This window comes from Lepidochelys kempii, chromosome 25 (genome assembly GCF_965140285.1).
Source record: "Lepidochelys kempii isolate rLepKem1 chromosome 25, rLepKem1.hap1, whole genome shotgun sequence".
Lineage (NCBI taxonomy): Eukaryota > Metazoa > Chordata > Testudines > Cheloniidae > Lepidochelys > Lepidochelys kempii.
Genome location: NC_136404.1, coordinates 4,032,527 through 4,043,368, shown reverse-complemented (window position 1 = coordinate 4,043,368; position 10,842 = coordinate 4,032,527).

Sequence of the window (10,842 nt, the reverse complement as noted above, 5' to 3'; positions counted from 1 at the left end):
CTGAAGTGAGGCTGACTGGCCTGTAGTTCCCCGGATCCTCCTTCTTCCCCTTTTTAAAGATGGGCACTACATTAGCCTTTTTCCAGTCATCCGGGACCTCCCCCGATCCCATGAGTTTTCAAAGATAATGGCCAATGGCTCTACAATCACAGCCGCCAGTTCCTTTAGCACTCTTGGATGCAACTCATCCGGCCCCATGGACTTGTGCACGTCCAGTTTTTCTAAATAGTCCCTAACCACCTCTTTCTCCACAGAGGGCTGGCCATCTGTTCCCCATGTTGTGATGCCCAGCACAGCAGTCTGGGAGCTGACCTTGTTTGTGAAGACAGAGGCAAAAAAATCATTGAGTACATTAGCTTTTTCCACATCCTCCGTCACTAGGTTGCCTCCTTCATTCATTAAGGGGCCCACACTTTCCTTGGCTTTCTTCTTGTTGCCAACATACCTGAAGAAACCCTTCTTGTTACTCTTAACATCTCTCGCTAGCTGCAGCTCCAGGTGCGATTTGGCCCTCCTAATTTCATTCCTACATGCCCGAGCAATATTTTTATAGTCTTCCCTGGTCATATGTCCAACCTTCCACTTCTTGTAAGCTTCTTTTTTATGTTTAAGATCCCCTAGGATTTCACCGTTAAGCCAAGCTGGTCGCCTGCCATATTTACTATTCTTTCGACACATCGGGATGGTTTGTCCCTGTAACCTCAACAGGGATTCCTTGAAATACAGCCAGCTCTCCTGGATTCCTTTCCCCTTCATGTTAGTCCCCCAGGGGTTCCTACCCATCCGTTCCCTGAGGGAGTCAAAGTCTGCTTTCCTGAAGTCCAGGGTCCGTATCCTGCTGCTTACCTTTCTTCCCTGTGTCAGGATCCTGAACTCAACCAACTCATGGTCACTGCCTCCCAGATTCCCATCCACTTTTGCTTCCCCTACTAATTCTTCCCGGTTTGTGAGCAGCAGGTCAAGAAAAGCTCCCCCCCTAGTTGGCTCCTCTAGCACTTGCACCAGGAAATTGTCCCCTACGCTTTCCAAAAACTTCCTGGATTGTCTGTGCACCGCTGTACTGTTCTCCCAGCAGATATCAGGAAAATTAAAGTCACCCATGAGAACCAGGGCATGCGATCTAGTAGCTTCCGCGAGCTGCCGAAAGAAAGCCTCATCCACCTCATCCCCCTGGTCCAGTGGTCTATAGCAGACTCCCACCACTACATCACTCCTGTTGCTCACACTTCTAAACTTAATCCAGAGACACTCAGGTTTTTCTGCAGTATCGTACCGGAGCTCTGAGCAGTCATACTGCTCCCTTACATACAGTGCTACTCCCCCACCTTTTCTGCCCTGCCTGTCCTTCCTGAACAGTTTATAACCATCCATGACAGTACTCCAGTCATGTGAGTTATCCCACCAAGTCAGTGGAATCGCTACAGATTTATGACTGAGATCAGAATCTGGCCTTGTGTATTGTTGAGGGGCCTTGGTTGGAGACCTCACATTGCTTAAGAAGTGTTTTCTATTCAGTGATTTTGTATGCCTGGATGGGCATGTGTTACTTCTACCAGCATGGCAGTACTATCAGTAGCATTCTGGATGTCCTCAAGAAAGAGTCCATGTCCTCTCTGTTTGGTTAGATGCCTTCTGTTCCTCCTCTAGGACTGACTCTCAGGGTGTTTGTTGTATGATCTTGTGGTGGATATAGCTGTTGCCTTGGGAAATTGCTAGGTCATTTCTACTTGGTAATCTAGCATTCTTTCCCACTTGTAATGGGGTCTCATAATCGTTTTCTGACATCTAGGCAGTGTTTTGCACAATGGTGTGTGTAATGTGGCTTCCAAAGTTTTATGATCTGTTTGTACCTTGGCCATTTTCCTCCTGTGCCCACCATGTCCTGTAGCACACAGCAAAAGGCAAATGGCAAATCCCTTAAAGTGTAAATAAGTCAAGTCCTTACATATTTGTATCCTAAGTCACTTGTATGGCACTTCCACTCTCTACATCGCTCCACAGACCTTATGTAATTACTCTCTAGCTGTAGAAATATCAGTTGCTGTTACTTTGCTGCCTGGAATAGTCTCTTTCTTCCCCTTTGGCACTATCAACCGTTTGATGTTGCCACCCACTTCCCCCATGCCAGCCACCTTAACAATTCTTTCTGCTACTGTCCTGCAGAGCAATTCCCATTGCCTCAGCAGCTGCCACCTCTCATTACCCAACAGCCAATTAACTTTGGCTGGACTTCACCAGCAAGCAGCTCTGACTGTATCCATGGATAACAATCCAGCTTCTCATGCTGTGCCAGATCAGGAGCAAAGTCAAAATCCTTGAGATCTGGCAGCTCACCAGAAAAATATGTGCCGGCCCTGGTACACTGCCCAAATTGAAAACCAGCATCTCCCACAAGAAGAGAAGGGCTGCCAAAGTCTGGCTGTGGGTTAATGATCCCCAAGCCAAGGCCAGCAGACAATTGCAGGCACAAAAAGGAACAAACAAGCAGTCTTGGATTCAATGATTTTATGGGATTGTTGGTTTTTGCAGCTTTCCAAATAATCTCTTTCATGTGAAAAAATCTAGTTTCTGGTCTTTTCCACTGCTGATTGTTTGTACCCTATTTCCTGGGCACTTCTGTAGAAGTCAGATCCCCCCAACTGTGTCTGTGTCACCCGTTTGGCCTGTCCTCAGTCTCTCTACAGCAGGATGATGAGGACATCCTAGAGCACACAGTAATGGTGCTGCTCTTTGTGGAAGCCTTCTGGGTGTTCTCCTCTCTGCCCAGGCACTGTGGGATAGCTGCCTGGGTTTGCCCAGTTGACACTGACACACTCAGGCAATGTGGTAGCTGCACAAACATTGCTTTTTGGTTCACACTTGGCCAGGTGGTGAAAAAAGCTGCTATGTGGCCATAACTCAAGTATGTTTGTTGTTACTGGTGAAATGAGCATGCTACGAGCTGGCTTTCCTCGTAGCATAGATCAGACCTCCAGACATGGCCAAACCCAGAACCTTTGACCCAAATGAAACCCCAAACCTTGGTGGGTTGGATATGATGGAGCCTGGAGCTTTCTTGGCAAATCTGGGGCTTCAGGGGGGTTTCCCTGCCAAGCCCCTCTTATGGAAGATGACAAAGCTGGCTTCTGATCTGTTGTACTTCTGATCTGTTGTACCCCAAATGCCCAGACTCCAGATTCTAGTCTCACTGGCCCTGTTGGGGTAGAGGAGGCCACCCTGAGCCCAGGCTTGCCCACGAGGCCCTAAACAGTCACATGGACTTAAAGCAGCTCTAAATGGTGCTGTGTGCTGTCAAGAGGAGCAGCTCCAACTGGCTCCTAGCTCATTAGAGAAACTGAGCCAGAGGGGAGGTCTGTTCCCAGCACTAGTGCTATCAGGCCACCTCCGCTGTGAGCTCTCTGATCTACTTTCAGTGATTGCTCCTGACCTAGAAGAAGTTAGAAGCAGCCCCATAGGAATCTCACAGCTCATGCCCTGGAGCTCTCGGGGTACCAGTAAGCAGCCATGCTAGGGAGTGTGTCACTGGAAAATTGCACTGCTCTTTGAGTGAGCTTGCATTAGGCTGGAAGCGCTTGGGAAGGGCACCTTGAGAACAGCCCAGGCTGGTGCCCCACGCTGCCCCAGCCCTGTAAATTGTGTCACATTCACCCACTGACCCTCCCTCCCAACCGTGCGGACTGTCTCCCTTTGGCATAGGAAAGAAGTCCTCTGCTAACAGCGCTAACTACCCCCCAGTGACTCACCAGGGTGAGCAGGGGTGTTCAGGCTCCATAGCCCATTTGGTCCTTGCCCTTTCTATTGAGGAGATGTTTGTGAGTTCACACCTGTCCCACTAGGAACTGGACTGAGCCGCACTAGCTCATTTCAAATTGGTCCCCAAAGAGCTCCCTGATGGCAGCAGTGATCCCAAACATGGGCTGGATTGGAGCTGGATTCTGTGTCTTCGTTCTAGACCAATGAGCTCTCACATCCCATCCTCGAGAATAGAGCAGCCAAGCGACAGTGAAGAATATGACAGGTTTCAGAGTAACAGCCGTGTTAGTCTGTATTCGCAAAAAGAAAAGGAGGACTTGTGGCACCTTAGAGACTAACCAATTTATTTGAGCATGAGCTTTCGTGAGCTACAGCTCACTTCATCGGATGCATGCCGTGGAAACTGCAGCAGACTTTATTTATACACAGAGAATATGAAAAAATACCTCCTCCCACCCCACTGTCCTGCTGGTAATAGCTTATCTAAAGTGATCATCAGGTGGGCCATTTCCAGCACAAATCCAGGTTTTCTCACCCTCCACCCCCCCACACAAATTCACTCTCCTGCTGGTGATAGCCCATCCAAAGTGACAACTCTTTACACAATGTGCATGATAATAAAGTTGGGCCATTTCCTGCACAAATCCAGGTTCTCTCACCCCCTCACCCCCCTCCCAAAAACCACACACACAAACTCACTATCCTGCTGGTAATAGCTCATCCAAAGTGACCATTCTCCTTACAATGTGCATAATTAAGGTGGGCCATTTCCAGCACAAATCCAGGTTTTCTCACATCCCCCCCACCCCCATACACACACAAACTCACTCTCCTGCTGGTAATAGCTCATCCAAACTGACCACTCTCCAAGTTTAAATCCAAGTTAAACCAGAACATCTGGGTGGGGGGGTAGGAAAAAACAAGAGGAAATAGGCTACCTTGCATAATGACTTAGCCACTCCCAGTCTCTATTTAAGCCTAAATTAATAGTATCCAATTTGCAAATGAATTCCAATTCAGCAGTTTCTCGCTGGAGTCTGGATTTGAAGTTTTTTTGTTTTAAGATAGCGACCTTCATGTCTGTGATTGCGTGACCAGAGAGATTGAAGTGTTCTCCGACTGGTTTATGAATGTTATAATTCTTGACATCTGATTTGTGTCCATTTATTCTTTTACGTAGAGACTGTCCAGTTTGACCAATGTACATGGCAGAGGGGCATTGCTGGCACATGATGGCATATATCACATTGGTGGATGTACAGGTATACGAGCCTCTGATAGTGTGGCTGATGTTATTAGGCCCTGTGATGGTGTCCCCTGAATAGATATGTGGGCACAATTGGCAACGGGCTTTGTTGCAAGGATAAGTTCCTGGGTTAGTGGTTCTGTTGTGTGGTATGTAGTTGTTGGTGAGTATTTGCTTCAGGTTGCGGGGCTGTCTGTAGGCAAGGACTGGCCTGTCTCCCAAGATTTGTGAGAGTGTTGGGTCATCCTTTAGGATAGGTTGTAGATCCTTAATAATGCGTTGGAGGGGTTTTAGTTGGGGGCTGAAGGTGACGGCTAGTGGTGTTCTGTTATTTTCTTTGTTAGGCCTGTCCTGTAGTAGGTAACTTCTGGGAATAAGTAGGGGACCTACAGCACCATGATTTTTGAGTGCTTTTCACTATCTATCTGCTGGTCAGATAAGTGACAGCCTCCCAAGGCTTCTGCAGCTAAGAGGGTCCCTACGCCTTGTCCCTTATTCGTCTTTCCGCGGAATTGAGTGACCGATCCTGGCTTGGCACCGCTGGAATCGAGAGATGCAAGGAGGGTAAGAAGCACCCACACCTGATCTCCTATCTTTAGTGTACACATATTTTGAAGTAGAGCTCTATACTTTGTTTTCTTTCTTTGGGATTGTGGCTTCAGTTTTGTAACTTGTTTGTGTGTGTAACATCTCTACATTTAAATAAGTAGGCACTAGCAATTTTGTAACCACATGATTAGAATCTAGCTTAATAAATTTTGGTAACCATTTATGCATAAGCCTGACTTGTTTTCTCTGGTTTACTGTAAAGCAGCCAACACAATTAAAGAACCTCAGCCGTTTTGGCTCTAAAGCCTGGCCATTAGGTGAGAGTACTAAGAGCCTAGCGTTGAGTTGTGCCGCCTCCACGGGGCAAACTCTTGGGGCACCTGTCAGTCAATCCTGGCTGCCCGCTGCGAAGGAGCTCTGAGCTCTAGCAGTTAAAGTCACGGGTGTGGAGAGGCTCTTAGTGCTGCCATTGGGGCACCTGTCAGTCAGTATTGACTGCCCGCTGCGAAGGAGCTCTGAGCTCTAGCAGTTAAGGTCACGGGTGGTTAGGACCTTGGGGCATCCGTCAGCCTAGCCCGGGCTGCCCGCCGCGAAGGGACAGTGCGTCCTAGCGGTTAAAGTCACGGATGGTATAAACGGGCATAGCTGGCACCTCACCAAACATCCTTGGCCGTCGGCTAACAGAAATTGGTTTATGAATGTTATAATTCTTAACATCTGATTTGTGTCCATTTATTCTTTTACGTAGAGACTGTCCAGTTTGACCAATTTACATGGCAGAGGGGCATTGCTGGCACATGATGGCATATATCACATTGGTGGATGTGCAGGTATACGAGCCTCTGATAGTGTGGCTGATGTTATTAGGCCCTGTGATGGTGTCCCCTGAATAGATATGTGGGCACAATTGGCAACGGGCTTTGTTGCAAGGATAAGTTCCTGGGTAACTACAATACCCACCTGCTGAAGTAAAGAAACAGATTGATAGAGCCAGAAGAGTTCCCAGAAGTTACCTACTACAGGACAGGCCTAACAAAGAAAATAACAGAACACCACTAGCCGTCACCTTCAGCCCCCAACTAAAACCCCTCCAACGCATTATTAAGGATCTACAACCTATCCTAAAGGATGACCCAACACTCTCACAAATCTTGGGAGACAGGCCAGTCCTTGCCTACAGACAGCCCCGCAACCTGAAGCAAATACTCACCAACAACTACATACCACACAACAGAACCACTAACCCAGGAACTTATCCTTGCAACAAAGCCCGTTGCCAATTGTGCCCACATATCTATTCAGGGGACACCATCACAGGGCCTAATAACATCAGCCACACTATCAGAGGCTCGTTCACCTGCACATCCACCAATGTGATATATGCCATCATGTGCCAGCAATGCCCCTCTGCCATGTACATTGGTCAAACTGGACAGTCTCTACGTAAAAGAATAAATGGACACAAATCAGATGTCAAGAATTATAACATTCATAAACCAGTCGGAGAACACTTCAATCTCTCTGGTCACGCAATCACAGACATGAAGGTCGCTATCTTAAAACAAAAAAACTTCAAATCCAGACTCCAGTGAGAAACTGCTGAATTGAAATTCATTTGCAAATTGGATACTATTAATTTAGGCTTAAATAGAGACTGGGAGTGGCTAAGTCATTATGCAAGGTAGCCTATTTCCTCTTGTTTTTTCCTACCCCCCCCCAGATGTTCTGGTTTAACTTGGATTTAAACTTGGAGAGTGGTCAGTTTGGATGAGCTATTACCAGCAGGAGAGTGAGTTTGTGTGTGTATGGAGGTGGGGGGGATGTGAGAAAACCTGGATTTGTGCTGGAAATGGCCCACCTTAATTATGCACATTGTAAGGAGAATGGTCACTTTGGATGAGCTATTACCAGCAGGATAGTGAGTTTGTGTGTGTGGTTTTTGGGAGGGGGGTGAGGGGGTGAGAGAACCTGGATTTGTGCAGGAAATGGCCCAACTTTATTATCATGCACATTGTGTAAAGAGTTGTCACTTTGGATGGGCTATCACCAGCAGGAGAGTGAATTTGTGTGGGGGGGTGGAGGGTGAGAAAACCTGGATTTGTGCTGGAAATGGCCCACCTGATGATCACTTTAGATAAGCTATTACCAGCAGGACAGTGGGGTGGGAGGAGGTATTTTTTCATATTCTCTGTGTATAAATAAAGTCTGCTGCAGTTTCCACGGTATGCATCTGATGAAGTGAGCTGTAGCTCACGAAAGCTCATGCTCAAATAAATTGGTTAGTCTCTAAGGTGCCACAAGTACTCCTTTTCTTTTAGTGAAGAATATGTTAATGTGGAAGCAGCCACCACGGCAAGGCATGGAGGAGCAGCCATGTCAGGTGGAGCTGCCCAGCCCCAGTGTGTGGAATGTTAACTGTAACCTGGAATGCTGCCAAGTTACATTTAAATTGGACCCTCACAAAGTGCATGAAGAGTTAAAGCTCCCGCAGCCTGTCCCATCCCCACTCAGCCCTCGGATAGTTATGGGGTTGAGTCCCAGGGCGTGCAGGGTACACAAACCGCAATGGGTAAACACCAGGATGATGCTAATGTCTCGAATTCTAGGTTTCAAACATGGAGACTCCCCCAGCACTTGGGCTCAGGGCAGGACTGAGTCTGAGACTTCTCACATTCCTAGTGTCCCATCTCCAGGCCACTGATACCTGCCAAGGTGGATGAGCTAATGGAAGAGGACGCAGATGCATGGGGGTGGGGCTGATTCCTGGGGTGCATGAGGAAAGGGGAGCAGATCTATGGTTTGGTACATGTGCCATGGAAATCCCAGTTGTACTGAGACCAGGTGGCTCATGAGACTGTGAAAAACCTAACCAAGATGGATGAACCTGTCACCACTGACCCTTCCTTGTCACTTCAAGTGCACCCACCTTTCAGGTCTCTGGTCTCGAGCCAGCACTTGTCTGGGGGTCACCAGGCAGTTCTCCCCTGCTGCTAACCATGGTTTCCTCAGTAGACCTAGGTTCAGCCTTTGTATTTCAGTTCCTCTGGAGCAATGACAGTGGTAGGCAGTGATCAGACAGCCTCCTTAAAGCAGAATATTGTTTTACTTAGAATCAAAGTATTTCAGAGAGAACAGATCTTAATACGTCTATCCATGTGCCTGTCTGTCTCTGAGGTTTTCCATTCCCTCAGATGCTTCTGCAAACTGTCTTGGCTCCATATCTCAGTCTGTTCTACGGGGAACAGCTCACTCACACTCCACCCCAAGAGTTCTTTTAGCTGGTTAGTGTCCCTTTGACCTCTAGGTTCCCAGCCTTGGCAAACAGCTGTGTAACAAATGGCTGGAGCCTTGGAATAGCATCTTCATGGCTAATTGCTCAGCCATTGTCTTGGAATTGCCCCCAAGTGTGTGTTGAGAGGTTGCTTATCTAGGGCCACTGTATTGCTTTTCTGCACCATTTTCCCTACTGGCGAGACAAATTCATTCAGGAAAGTCTAATAGCCAAATACAGCTGTGCTCTCTGATCAAGTCATATATGATATTCATACAGTAACACTGCACTCCTGTTTATCCAAATGGCCTGCGGGACATCCAAAACTTTTGGCTAACTGGGCATTTGGATAAAGGAAGTGCTATTTTAAGAACATAAGAATGGCCATTCTGGGGCAAACCAATGGTCCATCTATCCCAACAGCCTGTCTTCTGACCGTGGCCAGTGCCAGATGCTTGAGAAGGAATGAACAGAACAGGGACATTATCGAGTGATCCATCGCCCTCTTGTTCAGTCAAAGCACCTGACAGTCAGAGGTTTAGGAACACCCAGAGCATGGGGTTGTGCCCCGACCATCGTGGCTAATAGCCATTGATGGAGATATCCTCCACGACCTCATCTAAGTCTTTTTGAACCCAGTTACACTTTTGGCCTTCACAACATCCACTGGCAATGAGTTCCACAGGCAGAATGCGCATTGTGTGAAGAAGTACTTCCTTATGTTTGTTTTAAACCTGCTACCTATTAATTTCATTGGGTGACCCCTGGTTCTTGTGGTCTGTGAAGGGGTAAACAACACTTCTGAATTCTGCTTCCAGTTTTCTCCAAATGTGTTTCTTTGTGGCTTGATTTTTTTCAATGTCAAGAGAGCTCATATTGGCCACCAGTGCCTGTGTGATATTCACCATTGTTACAACAGGAAGCTTTGAAAACAAATCAGTGCAGATATAACTGAATAGCATATCATATGCTATTGTCATGACCTTGATGACACTTTTCTGTTGGTCTTGTGTAGGCTCTATAACAAGATCTGTGTCTCTGCTGCTACTAGTTCCCTTGGTCTAACAGTTGATATCTTTCTGTCCATCTCCTCTTCTGCTCTTTTCTGTACATTCCTTTCTGACCTGAGATCTACTGCTTGACACGATGGCTCTCAGGACTTGGTCCCTTTCACATATTTGGATACTTTATCACAGAGTATATGGACTTTTCCATACACTGTGGTGGACGATGCTCTTATTCTCCTTATTGATTTGCATGATTCATGGCCAATTCCTTTGTTACAGCTAGAAGGTTCTGCTTGTTTTTTAAGCTGTTGCCATGTTTTCTTGTGTGTGAAGATCTTTCCACAATTTAGGAGATAAAATGTGTAGGTTCTTCACTGGTGTCTTTATATTGCATGATGGCAGTACATTTTTGGATCTCTGTGGCTCTCACAAGATTCTTCCATAATTCTAGGTATCTTGGTTTGGTCAGTTCTGTGTAAGGAGCTTCCACATTGCATATCTCACATGTGGTTTTGGACCTTTGCTCTGTTCGTGGACCCTTTTTGGGAACCTCTGAATTGGTTTCTATTTTTCATTCAAGAATCACAACTGCATCCCAAACTGAGGAAAAAATAAATCTTAGGTCACAGTACCTTATTGTACACAACAACTACCTAAAAGTTGATTTGAAGTTGAAAATAATTATGTTAATGCCTGCAGAATCAAAATAGTTTTTCACGTGAAGCTTGACCCCCGGTTGTGGTTGGTTGCCATGGCAACGGTTATGCAAATGAGACTGTTCAATGTCATTAAAATTTCACTAGTTTAACTAGAAAGAAATTACCTAAAATTGGGTGAAGATTTTTAGTCAAAGTATGGTCCATACCCATTTTTAACCCTTTGCCTACCTTCACATGTATGGTTTCCAATAGAAACAGGCCTAACTCCACCTTCAAGCTACAATGCAGAAAGGTCCACCACGTTTTTTTGTAATGTGTATGCATGGACCTTTCAAAAAAAGATGCGAATTTGCCCAC